General features: G+C 36.3%; 1 protein-coding gene and 1 pseudogene across 1 annotated transcript in view; both read left to right on the top strand.

Moving 5' to 3' along the window:
- LOC125093781 (UDP-glucuronosyltransferase 2B31-like) overlaps positions 1–19,653 on the top strand; it is a 51,561-nt pseudogene extending 31,908 nt beyond the window's left edge.
- LOC125093783 (UDP-glucuronosyltransferase 2B31-like) overlaps positions 1–20,051 on the top strand; it is a 97,418-nt gene that overhangs the window by 31,044 nt on the left and 46,323 nt on the right. The window lies entirely within an intron of this gene.

The raw sequence follows: 20,051 nt of genomic DNA, 5'->3' as shown, positions 1-20,051 counted from the left end.
TTAGATTTTAAGCCAAAAACTATAATAAGATATGAGGAAGGATACTATATCATACTCAAAGGGTCTGTCCAACAACAAGATCTAAATATTTTAAACATCTATGCCCTTAATGTGGGAGCAACCAACTATATAAACCAATTAATAAAAAAATCAAAGAAACACATCGACAATAATACAATCAGTAGGGTACTTTAACACTTCCCTCACTGAAATGGACAGATCATCCAAGCAAAAGATCAACAAGGAAGTAAAGGCCTTAAATGACACACTGGACCAGTTGGACATCACAGATATATTCAGAATATTCCATCCCAAAGCAACGGAATACACATTCTTCACTAGGACACATGGAACATTCTCCAGAACAGATCACATCCTGGGTAATAAATCAGGTCTCAACTGGTATCAAAAGATTGGGATCATTCCCTGCATATTTTCAGACCACAATGCTTTGAAGCTAGAACTCAATCACAAGAGGAAATTTGGAAAGAACCCAAATACATGGAGACTAAACAGTATCCTTCTAAGGAATGAGTGGGTCAACCAGAAAATTAAAGAAGAACTGAAAAAAATCATGGAAACAAATGATAATGAAAACACAATGGTTCAAAATCTGTGGAACACAGCAAAGGCAGTCCTGAGAGGAAAATATATAGCGATAAAAGCCTTTCTCAAGAAACAAGAAAAATCTCAAATACACAACCTAACCCTACACCTAAAGGAGCTGGAGAAAGAACAAGAAAGAAAGCCTAAACCCAGCAGGAGAAGAGAAATCATAAAGATCAGAGCAGAAATCAATGAAAAAAAAAAAAAAAAACCAACAACAATAGAACAAATCAATGAAATTAGAAGTTAGTTCTTTGAAAAAATTAAGAAGATTGATAAGCTCCTGGCCATACTTATCAAAAGAAAAGAGAAAGGATCCAAATAAATAAAATCATGAATGAAAGAGGAGAGATCACAACCAACACCAAAGAAATACAAACGATTATAACAACATACTATGAGCAACTCTACACCAACAAATTTGATAATCAGGAAGAAATGGATGCATTCCTAGAGACATATAAATTGCCACAACTGAACCAGGAAGAAATAGAAAACCTGAACAGACCCATAACCAGTTAGGAGATTGAAACAGTCATCAAAAATCTCCACACAAACAAAAGCCCAGGGCCAGATGGCTTCCCAGGGGAATTCCACCAAACATTTAAAGAAGAATTAATTCCTATTCTCCTGAAACTGTTCCAAAAAAACAGAAATGGAAGGAAAACTACCAAACTCATTTTATGAGGTCAGCATCACCTTGATCCCCAAAGCAGACAAGGATCCCATCAAAAAAGAGAATTACAGACCAATATCCTTGATGAACACAGATGGAAAATTCTCACCAAAATGCTAGCCAATAGGATCCAACTGTACATTAAAAGGATTATTTACCACGACCAAGTGGGATTTATTCCAGGGCTGCAAGGTGGGTTCAACATCTCCAAATCAATCAATGTGATACAATACATTAATAAAAGAAAGAACAAGAACCACATGATCCTCTCAATAGATGCTGAAAAAGCATTTGACAAAGTATAGCAGCCCTTCCTCATCAAAACTCTTCAAAGTGTAGAGATAGACGGCATATACCTCAATATTATCAAAGCCATCTATGAAAAACCCATTGCAAATACCATTCTCAATGGAGAAAAACTGAGACCTTTTTGCTAAGGTCAAGAACACGGCAGGGATGTCCGTTATCACCACTGCTATTCAACATAATACTAGAAGTCCTAGACTAGGCAATGAGACAACAAAAAAAAAAATTCAAGGCATCCAAATCGATAAAGAAGTCAAACTATCATTCTTTGCAGATGACGTAATACTATATGTGGAAAACTCAGGAGACTCCACTCTAAATCTGCTAGAACTTGTATAGGAATTCAATAAGTGTCAGGATAGAAAATCAATGCACAGAAATCAGTTGCACTTCTTTACACCAAAAACAAGACAGAAGAAAGAGAAATTAAGGAGTCAATCTCATTTACAATTGCACCCAAAATCATAAGACACCTAGGAATAAACCTAACCAAAGAAGCAAAGAATCTATACTCAGAAAAATATAAAGTACTCATGAAAGAAATTGAGGAAGACACAAAGAAATGGAAAAGTGTTCCATGTTCATGGATTGGAAGAACAAATATTGTGAAAATGTCTATGCTGCCCAAAGCAATCTACACATTTAATGCAATCCCTATCTAAATCCCATCCATTTTTTTCAAAGAAATGGAACAAATAATCCTAAAATTTATATGGATCCAGAAAGGACCTCAAATACCCAAAGGAATATTGGAAAAGAAAGACACAGTTGGTGGCATCACAATTCCGGACTTCAAGCTCTATTACAAACCTGTCATCCTCAAGACATTATGGTACTGGCACAAAAACAGACACATAGATCGATGGAACAGAATAGAGAGCCCAGAAATAGACCCTCAACTCTATGGTCAACTAATCTTCGACAAAGCAGAAAAAAACGTTCAATGGAATAAAGACAGCCTCTTCAACAAGTGGCATTGGGAAAATTGGACAGCCACATGCAGAAAAATGAAATTGGACCATTTCCTCACACCACACACGAAAATAGACTCAAAATGGATGAAGGATCTCAATGTGAGAAAGGAATCCATCAAAATCCTTGAGGAGAACACAGGCAGAAACCTCTTCGACCTCAGCTGCAACAAATTTTTCATAGAAACATCACCAAAGGCAAGGGAAGCAAGGGCAAAAATGAACTATTGGGACTTCATCTAGATCAAAAGCTTTTGCACAGCAGAGGAAACAGTTAACAAAACCAAAAGACAAATGACGGAATGGGAGAAGATATTTGCAAACAACATAACAGATAAAGGGCTTGTGTTCAAAATCTATATAGAGCTTATCAAACTCAACACCCAAAGAATAAATAATCCAATCAAGAAATGGGCAGAGGACATGAACAGACATTTCTGCAAAGAAGACATCCAGATGGCCAAAAGACACATGAAAAAGTGTTCAAAACACTCAGCATTCAGGGATATACAAATCAAAACCACAATGAAATATCACCTTACACCAGTCAGAATAGCTAAAATTAGCAAGTCAGGAAATGAAAGATGCTGGTGAGGATGGGGAGAAAGGGGAATGCTCCTACATTGTTGGTGGGAATGCAAGCTGGTGCAACCACTCTGGAAAACAGCATGGAGGTTCCTCAAAAGTTCAAAATAGAGCTACCTTATGACCCAGCAATTGCACTACTGGATATTTACCCTAAAGATACAAACATAGTGATCCGAAGGGGCACGTGCACCCGAATGTTTATAGCAACAATATCCACAATAGCCAAACTATGGAAAGAACGTAGATGTCCATCAACAGATGAATGGATAAAGAAGATGGGGTATATATATACAATGGAATACTATGTAGCCATCAAAAGAAATGAAACGACACGGATGGAAATAGAGGGTATTATGCTGAGTGAAATAAGTCAATCAGAGCAAGACAACTATCATATGATCTCCCTGATATGAGGATTTGGAGATGCAAAATGGGAAGTTTGGGGGGTAGGAAAAGAATAAATGAAACAAGATGGGATCGGGAGGGAGACAAACCGTAAGGGACTCTTACTGTCACAAAACTAACTCAACGTGACTGGAGGGAGGAGGGTAGGGAGAAGGTGGTGGGGTTATGGACATTGGGGAGGGTATGTGATATGATGAGTGCTGTGAAGTGTGTAAACCTAGTGATTCAGACACCTGTACCCCTGGGGCTAATAATACATTATATGTTTATAAAAAAATTATAAAACAAATTTTCTAAAATTAAAAAAAAGAAGAAGAAATAGTAAGATACTCAAAGAGTAAGATAACCTACTTATTGACACCAATAATAAACTGAAATATGTCAAGGTTAACAACAAGACTAACAAAGAGATTTAATTTACCTCAATCTGTTCCAGAAATTGCTGGTAATTGGGGATGATTATAACCAATCTTGTACCATTTGTATTGGAACAGAATGCTCACAATTTTTGTCACTCTCATAAATTTTAGATAAAATTTCAGAAAGTCCTATTTGGAAAATTTTACCATGGCTGGCCATTGAAAAGTTTCCTAGAATGCTTTATATTTCTTGGAGGGAGTGCCACACAGAAAAACCTGAAAAGTATTTAGAAAACTAAAAACCTTTGTTTCTTAGCAGTAAAAGTGAGGAGATTATTTCTTTACTTCACCGAAATATATTTATTCTACCTGTTTTCATTTCCTTGCCTTTCCTGCTAAAAATGATTATTCTCTGCTATTTTTCTAAACTCAAGTATGATCTGAATCATTCAACTCAGACAGGCTTTCACTTCAACTATCTTTGAGTAGTATGCAAAGATGTGAACAAATGAAGGTTCATATTAGACAGAAAATATTATCTAATTCATTGACTAATTGTTTCACAGAACTAATGGCCAAAGGAGTGCTCTTAGACATGATTTGAATTAAAATGCATTGATTTGTTATAACTAATTAATTCAATAATCAGTACATATTGCAGATGCATACTACATGCTAGGCTCTATATAGATTTGGGTTAAAAAGAGAATACAAGAATCTTGGCCTCAAGTCTACCTCCAGAGGTAAATTACAGAGAGAAATATATATAGGTCACTGCCACATTTTGGTAAAATGAGATTATGAGTAAAGACGTCTGGAAGGACTCAAGTTGATAACAAGAGGACAGAGGCATTATCAAAGAAGATGGGGGAGAGGGGCATTACTTAGTAAGCAAAATTGTACACTGGCCATGCTTCAGGCAATCTCGAAGAATTCTTTAAAATTAAAAACTATCTTACTTGGCTCACTGGGTAGCTTAAAATAATAGATTCATTTGGTAATAACATATATTGGTAGCTAAAATTTAATAAAGAGTTAATTATATGTTTTATAGAATTATCTATCATGATTATAGCCCAACTATATCTGAATAATATAACTAAAGGAAAAGGAATGTAGGTCAACTTCATGTCACTGTTTCATGTCATATTTCATTATGTTTAACATTTTGAATGAGAGTTACAAAATCATTTACAGGCTTTTTTAATGCTTAAATTCACTTTCATTCTTTCCTTTCATCCTCGCTCTACTAGTTATTGTAAACCATTGCTTCAAATATAGAATTTTCCTAACTGCTGTGATACTACCTTTCTAAATGACGTCTAAAGTCATGTAAACTCACTCACCTGGCGGGGGGTGGGGAGGAATTAAGTGAAACAGGAGAATGATTAACAGAAAATAATTACACAGGGGTTCATAATTAAGGATTTAAGTCACAAGGAAGTAGGCACCTAAAGAGCAAAAACCCATTAACTTAGAAGCTAAGACATGGAGTTCTAGTGCAATTTCTAACAACTCCAAACAAAGTGTACATGGGCAAAACTTTATTATCAAATTATAGGCATCGGACTGTCAACCTTGGATATAAGTTCAAGCATTAAAAAGAGATGACTCTAAAATGAGTCTTCTCTCCCTGGCTGTTGTATCACTATCAACTGTGATTAGAGTCCTGAAATGGAAACTGTTCTTGTCTCAGGCTCTTTCTCTCAGGTACAAAACATATTTTTTTGATAAATAGAATTGATTGACTGGGTTATTTGCAATTAGTCATTCTTCTGCATAAAAATCTTAAAAATCGTACCCAAAATGTGTTCCCTTCAAAACACATCAGCAAAAGGCAGCAGCAAAGTGTGTGATAATTGCACATGTACTTGTGTACCTCACATTCTAAAAAGAGGGTTAATCTATTCTCCACTGTTCAGTTAGAAAGAAAAATAAAAATAAGAGGTAAATTATTTAGTTTGGAGCTCTGGTTTAATCTTTGGCTTAATTCCTTTTTTAAAAAGTTAAAATATAATGTATTACTAGTTGCAGAGGTAGAGTTCAGTGATTGTCAGTTGTATATAACACCCACTGTTCATTACATCTTGTGCCATCTTTAAGGCCTGTGATGCAGTAACCCATCCCCCTCACTCCTCTCCCCTCCAAGAACCCCCAGTTTGTTTCCTGGAGTTAAGAATCTCTTATGGTGTGTCTCCTCTGATTTGATCTTGTTTTATTTTCCTCTCCCTTCCTCTACGCTCCTCTATTTTGTTTTGTAAATTCCACTTATGAGTGAGATCATATGACAATTGTCTTTCTCTGATTGACTTATTTCACTTTGCCTAATACCTTCTAGTTCCATCCATGTCATGGCAAATGGCAAGATTTCATTTTTTGATGGCTGAGTAATATTCCATTACACACACACACACACACACACACACACACACACACACACCACTTCTTTATCTATTCGTCTGTTGATAAACCTCTGGGCTCTTTCCACAGTTTGTTTATTGTGGACATTGATGCTATAAAATTTGGGGTACCCCCTCAGATTTCTACATTTGTATCCTTGGGATAAAAACCTAGTAGTGCAATTGCTGGGTATTAGGGTAGCTCTATTTTTCATTTCTTGAGGAAACTCCATGCTCCAGAGTGGCTGCATCAGTGTGCATTCCCACCAACAGTTTAAGAGGGTTCACCTTTCTCTGCATCCTCACCAACTTCTGTTTTTTCCTGACTTGTTAATTTTAACCATTCTGACTGGCATGAGGTGGTATCCCATTCTGGTTTGTTTTTTTTTTTTAAAGATTTTATTTATTTATTTGACAGAGAGATCACAAGCAGGCAGAGAGGCAGGCAGAGAGAGAGGAGGAAGCAGGCTCCCTGCTGAGCAGAGAACCCGATGCGGGGCTCGATCCCAGGACTCTGAGATCATGACCTGAGCCAAAGGCAGCGGCTTAACCCACTGAGCCACCCAGGCGCCCCTCCCATTCTGGTTTTGATTTATATTTCCCTGATGCCAAAAGAGGTTGAGCATTTTTTTTTTTCACGTTGTCTATTGGCCCTTTGTATGTCTTCTTTGAGAAATGTCTGTTCATGTCTTCTGCCCATTTCTTGACTGGATTATTTGTTTTTTGGTTGTTGAGTTTGATAAATTCCTTATAGATTTGGGGTACTAGACCTCTATCCGATAAAACATTTGCATATATCTTCTCCCATTCTGTCGATTGTCTTTTGGTTTTATCAATTATTTCCCTTGCTGTGCAAAAGATTTTTATCTTGATGAAATCCCCATAGTTCATTTAGGCCTTTGTTTCCCTTGCCTTTAGAGACATGTATATCAAGAAATTTTTGCAGCCGAAGCCACAGAGGTTGCTGCTTGTATTCTTCTCTTTGAGATTGATGGATTATGGACACAAGTAGACCCTTCCTCCATTTTGAATTTATTTTGTGTAGGAAAGTGGTCCAGTTTCAGTCTTCTGAATATCAATGTCCAATATTCAAAACATCATTTGTTGAAGAGACTGTCCTTTTTCCATTGGATATTCTTTCCTGCTATGTCAAAGATTAGAAGTCCATAGAGTTGAGGGTCCATTTCTGGTTCTCTATTCTATTCCATTGTTTCTATGTGTCTCTTTTTGTGTTGGTACTATACGGTCTTCATGATTATATTTTGGTAATAGAGCATGAAGTCCAGAAATGTGAGGCATCCACCTTTCTTTTTCCCTTTCAACATTCCTTTGGCTATTCAAGGTCTTTTCTGGTTCCATACAAATTTTAGGATTGTTTGTTCCAGCTCTATGAATAAAATCGATATTATTTAGATAGGGATTGCATTAAATGTGTAGAGTGGTCTAGGAAGCATAGACATTTTACCAGTATTGGTTCTTCCAATCCATGAGCATGGAATGTTTTTCCATGTCTCTGTGTCTTCCTCAACTTCTTTCAGAGTGTTCTATAGTTTTCAGAGTACAGACACTTTCCCCTTTTGGTTAGATTTATTCCTGGGTATCTTCTGGTTTTTGGTGCACTTATAAATGGGATCGACTCCTTAATTCCTTTTTCTTCTCTCTTATTGTTTGACTATAGAAATGAAACTGATTCCTGTGCATTGATTTTATATCCTGCCACTTTGCTGAATTCCTCTATAAGTTCTAACACTCTTGGGTGAAGTCTTTGGGGTTTCCCACATAAAGTATCATGTCATCCAGAAAGGTGATTTCATTAATGAGTTCTTCTTTGCCAATTTGAATGCATTTTATTTCTTTTTATTGTCTGATTGCTGAGGCTAGGACTTCTAGTACTATGTTGAACAACAGTGGTGAGAGTGGACATCCCCATAGTTTCCTTTCCTAAGGGAAAAAGCTCTCAGTTTTTCCCCATTGAGAATGATAATCTCTGTGGATTTTTTGTAAATGGCCTTTATGATATTGAAGCATGTTCTTTCTATCCCTATGGTGAGGAGGGTTTTAATCAAGAAAGGATGCTGCACTTTGTCAAATACTTTTTCTGGTTGTTGTGGTTTTTTTCTTTTCTTTTTCCTTTCTTTCTTTCTTTTTTTTTTTTTTTTTTTTTTTTTTTTTTTTTTCTGATGTTGAACCACACTTGTTTCCCCAGGAATAAATCCTACTTTGTTTTGATTAATAATTCTTTTAAGGTCCTGTTGGATCCTATTGGCTAGTATCTTGGTGAGAATTTTGGCAACCATGTTCATCGGGGTTATTGGTCTACAATTGCCTTTTTGGTGGGGTCTTGTTGGTTTGGGGATCAGAGTAATGCTGGCCTCATAGGAAGAATCGGGAAGTTTTCCTTCCATTTCTATTTTTTGAGACATTTTCAGAATAAGAGATCTGAATTCTTCTTTAAATGTTTGGTAGATTTCTCTTGGGAAGCCATCTGTCCCTGGACTCTTGTTTCTTGGGAGATTTTTGATTACTGCTTCAATTTCCTTGCTGGTTATGGCTCTGTTCAGTTTTCTCACATGTTCCTCTTTCTGTTTTGGTAGTTTATATGTTTCTAGGAATGCATCTGTTTCTTCTAGATTGCCTAGTTTGTTGGCATATAGTTGCTCATAGTATGTTCTTATAATTGTCTGTATTTCCTTGGTGTTGGTTGTGATCTCTCCTCTTTTATTCATGATTTTATTAATTTGGGTCATTTTTCTTCTTTTTGATAAGTCTGTATAGTGTTTTATTGATCTTACTATTTCTCTTAAAAAAACAGCTCCTAGTTTAGTTGATCTGTTCTACTGTTCTTTTGTTTCTACGTCTATTTCCTCATTGAACCATTCATTTTTTAGTAGGATGATCTTTAACTGCCATGTATTTGTGTTCCTTCCAAATTTCATCTTGTGATTGGAATTCAAGTTTTAACGCACAGTGGTCCGAAAATTTGCGGAGAATAATCTCAGTCTTTTGGTACCTGTTGAGACCTGATTTGTGACCCAGAATGTGACCTATTCTGGAGAAAACTCCATGTGTACTTGAGAAGAAAATGTATTCTGTTCCTTTAGGATAGAGGGCTCTGAATATATCTGAGAAGTTCATCTGGTCCAGAGTGCCAATCAAAGCACTTGTTTCCTTGTTGATCTTCTGCTTAGATGATCTGTCCATTGCTGTGAGTTGGGTGTTAAAGTATCCTATTATTATTGTGTTATTATCAATGCATTTCTTTAATTTTGTTATCAACTGGTTTATCTATTTGGCTACTCTCATGGTTAGGGCATACATATTTACAGTTGCTAGATCTTCTTGTTGGATAGACTCTTATTATGCTTTAGTGTCCTTCATCTCTTATTAAACTCTTTGGTTTAAAATTTAATTTGTCCTCTTTAAGGATTGCTACCCTAGCATGATAAACAGTTCTCCAGCCCCTCAAATTCAATATGGAGGTCTAAAATGAGTTTCTGGTAAACAACATATGGATGGGTCTTGCCTATTTATCTAGTCTGCTACCTTGTGTCTTTTGACTGGAACATTTAGCCCATTTAATAGAGCAACTATTAAATGTTATGAACTATTAAATGATATGAATTTTGTGCCACTGTATTACCTGTAAAGTTATTGTTTCTGTATATGGTCTCTTTTCCTTTCTAGTCTCTGTTCCTTTTGGGCTCTCTCTTTGCTTAAAGTATTTCCTTTAATATGTTTTGCAGCGCTGGTTTAGTGATCACATTCTTTGCATTTCTGTTTGTCCTAAAAGCTCTTTTCCTCTCCTTCTGTCTTGAATGACAGCCTTGCTGGATAAAGTATTCTTGGCTGCATATTTTTCTCATTTACCACCCTGAATTTATCATACCAGTACTTTGCCACAGGTCTCTGTAGACAGGTCTGCTGCCAGCCTTATGTTTCTACCCTTGTAGGTTATGGACTTCTTGTCCTGTGCTGCTTTCAGGATTTTCTCTTTCTCTCTGTGATTTGTAAGTTTCAGTATTATATGTCAGGTTGTTGACCTGCTTTTATTGATCTTGAGGGGTGTTCTCTGTGCCTCCTAGATTTTGATGTCTGCTTCCTTCCCCAGATTAGGGAAGTTCTCCACTATAATTTGCTGCAATATACCTTATTCCCCCTCTTTCCTCTTCTTCTGGATCCAAATTATTCTGATATTGTTTTGCTTTATGATATCATTTATCTCTCAAATTCTCCCCCTGCCATGATCCAGTAGTTGTTAATCTCTCATTTTCTCAGCTTCTTTATTCTCCAATATTTGGACACTATGTCACTAATTTTCTCTTCTGCCTTGTCCATCCTAGCAGTTAGAGCCTCCATTTTTTATTGCATGTCATTAATAACCTTTTTTTTATTTTGACCTGATTCAGTTCCTTTATTTCTCCAAAAAATCTTCTATTTTTCTCAACCTCAGCTAGTATCTTTAAAATTGTTATTTTGAATTTTAGTTCTGACATCTTGCTTATATACATATTGATTAAGTCCCTGGCAGTCAGTACAGCCTCTTGTTCTTTTTTTGAGGGGTGTGTTCTTCCATTTTGTCATTCTGTCCAGAGAATAGATAAATGAGAGAACAAAATACGGAAATAGCAACAACCCCAGAAAATTTTACACTAAACAGATCAGGAGAGATCAGAAACAAATAAAAAAAGAGAGGGAGACTATAATATAAAGAGGTAAATAGAACAGAACAATACACTAGATCTTGGATGTATTTTGATCTCTTTCTTAGAAGAAAGTAAAACCCAAATTTATAAAGAAAAATTATATATATATATATAGAGAGAGAGAGAGACAGACAGACAGACAGACATACAGACAGAGACAAAGAGAAAGGAAGCCAAAAATGAGGAAAATAAATATAAATTTAAAAATGAAAATTAAAAAAACTTTAAAAATGTTGAAAAAACTAAAAAATTAGTTGAAAAGGGAAAAAAAATATTGAAAGACTAAAGAATCATGAGAAAAATCCATGAACTCTATACAGTATTTTCTCCCAGTCATAGAGTTTCAGAGTCCTGTGTAATGGGTAAACCTGCTATTAGCTAGAAGTTTCTGCTGGTCTTCTGGGGGAGGAGGCTGTTGTGCTGCTTCACAAGTGTCCTTGCCACCAGTGGACTGCACAGCCCTTGCCAGGGGACCAGGCTCAGTTTAAGTAGCTTTGGATATCTGGAGCAGGTGGGGGGAATCAACATGGTGGCACCTCAATCTCTAGCTTGGGAGCTTAAAGTTCATACCTTCAACTCTTCAGTGAGCCCTCACAGGAAAACACTCAATCATTCTTGTCTCCTTAGTTTCTGTTCGCTTGCTGTGTTCACCCAGCCTGTGACCAAGCATCTTTATGTCTAACACATGACCCTGTTTTGAGTCTCCAAACTTTGCAGACTCCTGTGGCATGCAACTGTGCTGTTCTCTGAGGGGAGCAAGATGCTGCTTGCTGGATTCTACTTGCAGAGTGGTCACCTGACCATGCTGTGATGAGTGGTTTATGGCAACACAGAGCTGCAAGCCCTCTCCTGGTCTTGCTGATTGTGTCTGCTTCCCCTCTCTCTTGCCTGGGAATTCTGCCACACTCATGCACAATTTTTTCTGTGACTCCAGGGATCCTGAGACCATACTGTTCCCCTTTGGATTCCACCCCTCTTTGCCACCTGAGTGCCTTTCAAAACAGGAAGACCACCCCCCAACCAGAGCAGACTTCCAAAATTTACAATTTTGTGCTCTGTTGGAAGCAAGCTGATAGAGGCTCCCACTACCCACAGTTTGTCTGTACATATATTGTTTCAGATTCACATCTCCACACATCCTACGTTGCAAAAAGTGGTTGCTTTTCTATTTGTAGAATTGCAACAATTCTTTTTTTAGGTCCCCAGTTGAGTTCACTGGAGTTCAGAATTATTTGATAGATACCTAGCTGAATTCTAGGGACCAGATGAATCTAGGGCCCCTACTCCTCCACCATCTTCCTCCTCTAGCCCTCATTTATTTTCTGTCAGAAAATAAACTTACATATAGTTAACTATGTTTTCCTTTCTTTTTCTCTCTTTTTTTTTAAATTCCATATTGTTGCATTAATGCTCCCTTTCATTTCACATCAGAAGCCCTATTATTCTAGGAGACCTAAACATATTTTTCCCTTAGCAGCTTATCTGTATATTGGTGATGAGGTTTCTTATTTAACTTATAGGCTAGTCCTCCCACCCAATCCAGGAAGATCCACTACTTACGTGAGTCTCTGAGGAAAGCTGAAATTTGGTGAATTCAAACATTTTGGAATTTTGAATTTCCTCATCCATACCTACTTAATTTTAAAATTTCTCAGAGAAGGTGGGCTTCATGGCAAGCCCACCAAATCTTTATGTAAGGTAAGATTATTATGTTGAAAGATTTTTGTGTTCTGTATGATATGACTCCTGATTTTCCTTTAAAGATTACCACCTTAGTAACAGAGACATGATACTGAACATCTTTGGTTGGTCACTCTATTTCCATTTTCCATGTCAGAAGGGATCTTAAGATACAAAAAGGTGGTTTTGGCATTTTATTGAGAAATTAAACTGAAAAACTGCATGATTGAAATACATCTCAAAATATTATTTCTATAGAATGGATAATGGATTAAGGTGATAGGAAACTAGAGCCACAAAAATTACTAAGGAGACTGCTGTAATCTTCCTAAACAAGCTGATAGAGTTATAAACACAGGCAATTATCATAATGGTAGAGAAATAAGCATGTTTTCCTCAGACACTTTGGGGAAAGTTCCACATTATTAATAAGTGAAAGGAAATAAGAGTTGAGGGAAAGTAAGGAAATAAGGAAGTCTCCTGGATTTCCATTTTGAATGTTTCTTTGATAGTGATGGTTTCTAATGATATAGGAAATAGAATAGAATTTGTTTAAAATTAATACAATGAGCTCTATTTTTTGAATATTTACTTAGAGGAATAATCCCACATGGTAGGATTACAAGTAGAATTTTCTAGAAGTCATTGGATAATATAGGCCTCAAGCTTATCAAACAGAAAAGGAAATATTGAGGGTCATTGGCATTAAGTAGAGTTCATGAGAATGAGAAAAAATATCCAAATTTTGATTAATTTTTTTATCAACCTGAAAACAGGTTCCTTTTGAAATGAAAAAGAAATTTTTTTTTTAATTTTTTTATTTTTTTCAGCATAACAGTATCATTATTTTTGCACCACACCCAGTGCTCCATGCAATCCGTGCCCTCTACAATACCCACCACCTGGTGCCCCCAACCTCCCACCCCCCACCCCTTCAAAATTCTCAGATCGTTTTTCAGAGTCCATAGTCTCTCATAGTTCACCTCCCCTTCCAATTTCCCTCAACTCCCTTCTCCTCTCCATCTCCCCTTGTCCTCCATGCTATTTGTTATGCTCCACAAATAAGTGAAACCATATGATAATTGACTCTCTCTGCTTGACTTATTTCACTCAGCATAATCTCTTCCAGTCCCGTCCCTGTTGCTACAAAACTTGGGTATTCATCCTTTCTTTCTTTTTTTTTTTTTTTTTTACAGCTTTATAAACATATATTTTTATCCCCAGGGGTACAGGTCTGCAAATCGCCAGGTTTACACACTTCACAACACTCACCATAGCACATACCCTCCCCGATATCCATAACCCCACCCCCTCTCCCAACCCCCTCCCCCCATCAACCCTCAGTTTGTTTTGTGAGATTAAGAGTCACTTATGGTTTGTCTCCCTCCCAATCCCATCTTGTTTCATTTACTCTTCTCCTACCCCCTCGACCCCCCATGTTGCATCTCCTCTCCCTCATATCAGGGAGATCATATGATAGTTTTATATATATCACATTCCTAAATCTTCCAAGGAAATATGTAGAATGCCAGGGATGTTGGAAGAAATGATATTGAGAAACAGAAGAACTATTTAACTATCATAGAGAGTGAGGAGGAAAATCTTCATTAACTTGTACTGTGAGAATATTAACCAAATCTTTTTAAGTTGTTTGCAGGATAAATGAGGTTCTCAGAATTCTTGATTTTTATTTCTAGTAAAATGTATGTTGCTTATATGTGGAGCATAAAAAATAACACAGAGGCCATGGGGAGATGGAGAAGGGAGTTGAGGGAAATTGGAAGGGTAGATGAACCATGAGAAACTATGGACTCTGAAAAACAATCTGAGGGTTTTGAAGGTGTGGGGGGGGGGGGGGGGGGGGGGGGAGAGCCCTGGTGGTGGGTATTATGGAGGGCACCTATTACATGGAGCACTGGGTGTGGTGTATAAATAATGAATTCTGTTACTCTGAAAAGAAATTAAATAAAGAAATTTAAAAAAATAAAGTTCACTGTTTCATTTGAATTTCGCTGCTAAATTCTACTGCTTTCCAAAATAAATTTTATGTAGAATGAAAAAAAAAATGTATGTTGATGAAATTTCACTTTAGGATTCTGAATGCCCTTTTTCTTGCCAATCAAGTTACAGCTGCAAACCAAGATCTATTAAGACTTAATATAATCAACCAATTTCTAACTAGAGCTATCAAAAGAGAGGTGACAATTTCTCTGGCTCTCTAGATAATCTCCTATTCTAAATAATTTGTCATTGACTTTCCACTTTTACACACACACACACACACACACACAGCCACATAATTTCACAAAATAATCTCAGATAAAATGAGGAAGAGTGAAGAGAGGGTAAATTATTCCCTTACAAGTTCAGTTTACTTCTTGATAAGAAGTTTGTGCAGCATGAATAGCAGTCATGCTTATGGTGGCTTTGTGAGATTAGCACTGGATACAGAGATTGAAAAGCAATGAGGGGACAAAAACACTAAACAAAGGGATACCCACACCTCTATATTTATAGCAGCATTAATTACAATAGCCAAGATATGGAAGAAGTGCAAGTGTCCTCTGATGGGTGAATGGATAAAAATGTGGTACATACATACAATGGAATATTATTCAGCCATAAAAAGAATAAAATCTTGCCATTTGCAATGACATGGTGGTGCTAGAGAGTATAATTCTAAGTCCAATAAGAGAAAGACAAAGAACATAGGATGCTGAGTCCAATAAGAGAAAGACAAAGAACATATGATTTCACTCATATGTGAAATTTAAGAAACAAACAAATGAATAAAGGGAAAAAAAGAGGGAGCAAGACAAACCAAGAAACAGACTTTTAATTATAGCAAGTGATGGTGATCAGAGGAGAGGTGGGCTGGGGGATGAGTTAAATAGGTGATGGGTATTGAAGAATGCACTTGTCATGTTGAGCACTGGGTGATGTATGGAATTGTTGAATTGTTATATTGTATACCTGAAACTAATATATCAATATATGTTAATTACCAAGAATTAAATATAAAAACAAGGGGCACCTGGGTGGCTCAGTGGGTTAGGCCTCTGCCTTCTGCCCAGGTCGTGATCTCAGGGTCCTGAGATTGAGCTCCGCATCAGGCTCTCTGCTTGGTGGGGCACCTACTCTCTCTCTGTCTGCCTCTTTGCCTACTTGTGATTTCTCTCTCTCTCTGTCAAATAAATAAATTTAAAAAATAAAATAAAAACAAGAAAAAAGCAATGAGGGGTCCTCTGACCAAGAACTCAATGAATTTAGTATACATATAAATATATAAGTATATATTTATGTATATAAACACACACACACACACACACACACGCACATATATATAAAACATCAGTCAAACTTCATATATTTGGGGACATGAATCAATATAAATATTAAGACAATAATTTCTGAGATGTCTGAAATACTCCACTAATATTAACAAAGCTAAAAGTGCAAGTTTACTCTCAAATTTGACGTCACCTCTTCTCTGATCACTTAATAGCCTTTAATTTGGGAACATGGTGATTTCAGAGATGCCACAAAAGTTTTCACTGACGATACATGACACATGTCTAGAGGATATTATTCTTATACAATATGATGTGACTGGCCCAACCCCAGAGTTTGCAGTGGTCAGCTTGCATAACTACAAATGGCAGGGGTTTACTTTACAGAGACAACTAATATCAGTTCTGTACTGAGTCTCAAATTAAGGATATGTAACTCATGTCCACTGAATTGGGAGCTTTTATACATCAGGAGGAGAGACAATCACTGTCCCCTAAAAGTAGTTTATAATTTCTGAGGCAGTTTAAATATGGTATCTCCTTTTATGATGTATCACTATATATCATAATTCTAATAAATATTTTCCTAGTCCTATCAATAAGGGATGACTTAAGCATGAGAAAGTTACCAGGGAAACCATATTTTTTAAAAGAGCAGGTAACACAGTAATAATTTATTAGATATAAACTGTTATGATAGTAATCTCAGAAACCCAATTCAGACCCATTTCAAGGATTTCTTTTGAGGTATATTTTTACAAGTTTGCAAATCACTCAGTTTTTAATAAAATTAAACCTGGTAAGTAACTGTGTAAATCAATCATGAAAAGTGCTGTATTCTTATAAATTAATCCTTTTCAAAATGACTTGGTTCCATGGCTATTCAGTAATCAATGATTAGGTACTTAAGGCATAAGTTTTAGATATGTATATACTTCTTCCTAAAGAGCCTGGATGGCAAAAAGAGAGAAAGAGAGAGAGAGAGACTGGTTGGCTCTAGGTGTCACGTGAAAACTATCTAACCACGTCTCTGTCAATTCTCTTGAATCTTGATTTTACAAGTGCAAGTGAACTTTATTTTATTCCCTATGATGCTACATCTTTGTAATACAAAGAATTTTTTCTCTGCAGGAAATAGAAGAATTTGTGCAGAACTCAGATGACAATCATATTCTGGTGTTTTCCTCTGGGTATAGTGACTCAAAATCTCTCAAAAGAAAAGCACAACCTCATTGCCTCAACCTATGCCCAGATTCCACAGAAGATAAGTATAACATTTGATTCTGCTGGACAGCTATTTACCAATTGGAAAGAGAGTGTGACTAATGGTGTCTTTCCATTTAAAGGCTAAATCTCCTTTTACATGTAACATAAAAGAGAAAGTATTAGTAAAAATTTGTAAAACATTACAATAACATGTGTAGGCACACTTGAACCCTGCCTACTGAGCCTTGCCATTAGTATGGAAACATATATTTTTGGAATCATTTGTTTTTACTAAAATAGAGAGGAAAACATTAAGCACACTGTTCATGTTTTAGTATTTGAAATCTTAAGGCCTGGACTGACTTCTCCCTAAATAGACCTGAAGTACATTCACTTTAAGGACAAGGAAAAGGTAGAAGTGGCATAACAAAGAGAGAGCTAAATCATGCTCAAAAATATCTTCCACATCTTTGGTTGTATTAGGATTTGATCCATTGCAGTTGAGCACAAAAACAGAAGCCTACATTCATATAGTCTTTCTAATTAATTAGCACTTTCAAGGATGAAAAGGTAATTGAAATGCTAATTATAAACAAGATAATTTGTTGAACAATGGAATATCAGCAAACCCACTATGTCATTCTTACCTAAAATTAAAAGACAAAAAAGAAAAAGAAAAAAAGATGTAAAAGGAAGTAGGAAGAAAAGGAGTGGGGAAGGATAACCAATCTGAAAGATGATAGCTACACTTACGGTGAGCATAGCATAAGGTATAAATTTGTCGAATCACAATGTTATACAGCTAAAACTAATGTAACATTGTGTGTCAACTCTACTTTGATTAATAAATAAGTAATAACAGACCAAAAATATACTTAATAGATGACTGATGCAAGCACTTTTTAAAAGTGGTGGTTGTAAACAGTCCCATTCTGTCTTTCAGTGTTTACATCTCTATATTCTTCTCTCAATTGTCACTAAAGCAGGGTGGGTGCATAACCTGCAAAAACTCTACAATCTTAAAATGTCATTATCCTATGAATTGTGAAATATATGCAGTGTCTTCAACAGATTTTATGGAGATACAAAGAAAAGAAACTGACCACATTAGGAACAAATACTCAGCTCCATGACTGGATACCCTAGAATAATCTTCATAAGATTATGGAGAATTAAAGCTATAGAGTTAAAGGATGAATAAGATGAATAATTGTTTAACGATAAATTCAACTAATATTTAACAACTGTTAAGTGTTTCTCATTTTACCTCAGTTTTGAATGAAACAATTAAAGATGTGGTCATTAGATATTAGAGATTCATACTTGCTATAATTTAAAAAAAAATTCAGGCCACACAGAAGGAATTAAGGCTTCCTTTTCCTGGGATACAGTTTTCTGTAGTAGAGATGTGCCTAGCTTTTGTAGACAATACTGTCCCTTTCAGTGACTTATCCTATAGGTTTTCCCCTTCTGTCTCTAAAATCCTGTTATCCTATTATAATGAAATCTTCACCCACTGCTAACTCTAACCCCAAACTAGGTCATCCCCAAACCAAAACGTTTCTCATTCATGGTGGAATAAATGGGATCTATGAAGCTGTTTGTCATGGGGCCCTTTGTGGGGGTTCCATGTTTCCTGATCAGCATAATAACATCTTCCATATGAAGATCAAAGGAGCTGCTATGGAGGGGAACATCAGTACAATGACAAGTGCAGAGCTTCTCAGTGCTTTGAGAACAGTCATTAATGATCCTTCATAAGTACTAGTGTTTTCTAGGGGATTATCATTGGTTGTATTGTGCGCCATATGAGAAAATATTAGCAGTCATGCTTAAAGATCTTTCAGTGGATCTTTTCCCACAATTTTGGGTCATCACTAACTTGATCTTGGAAATATCCTGGAAGTGATATTTCATATAGTACCAAACTTCCTTCTTGGGAAAAAATAGGCTTAAATTATTAACAGGTATATTCTGATTTTTTCTGTGTCTGCATTTAACCATATTCTGTTAATAATACATTTCTTTCTCAATTTCCCCACTATAGTTGTTAAAATAGTATGCAAAGACCAGAGTTCATATAACAAGAATATCTATGGACCTAAGATTGTTTAATTTTTAGAATGCATATCCAAGACCAACTTTAACAAAAATTTATTAATTTTTTTCTTTGTATTTGCCTTCCAGTTACAAATAGAATGCCCAAAGTTTATCCAGGATTCACCACGATCAACTTATAAAACCTCTTGATAGAGCAGACCTCTGGTTTGAGTTTATCATGTACCACAAAGGAGCCAAGCACCTGTGCCAGCGGCTCACAACCTCACCTGGTTCCAGTACCCCTCTTTTGGATGTAATTGGGTTCCTGCTGCCTTTGTGGCAACTGCTATATTCTTGGTCCACAAAATGTTGGTTTTCTTTTAAAAAATTTGGTAAAAACAGGAAGAAGAAAATGAGGGAATAGAGTCTTGCAAATTGTCAAGGGCCTGAGTGGACCAATCCTGTCATTCCCTACACAAAGAGCTGAATGAGAATGCACGCTCCCTTCCTGTTTTCAAATATCCCATTCCTGTATTGTAGATTAAAGAAAAGCTGAGAATTCAACATGACCATTAACTAGTGAACATGTCTGTCTTCCTTGGTCTTTTCCCAAATATCTCTTTTAAAAGATTTTATTTATTTATTTGAGAGAAAGAGAAAGAGAGATTGAGAGGGCAGAGAGAGAGGGACAAGCAGACTCTCCACTGTCAGGGGCTAAAATTAACAACACAAGAAACAAAAGGAGTTGGTGAGGATGCAGAGAAAGGGGAAAACTCTTGCATTGTGGTGGAATGCAAACTGGTGCAGCCACTCTGGAAAACA

Source organism: Lutra lutra, chromosome 2 (genome assembly GCF_902655055.1).
Source record: "Lutra lutra chromosome 2, mLutLut1.2, whole genome shotgun sequence".
Lineage (NCBI taxonomy): Eukaryota > Metazoa > Chordata > Mammalia > Carnivora > Mustelidae > Lutra > Lutra lutra.
This window is presented reverse-complemented; position numbering and strand designations above follow the sequence as displayed.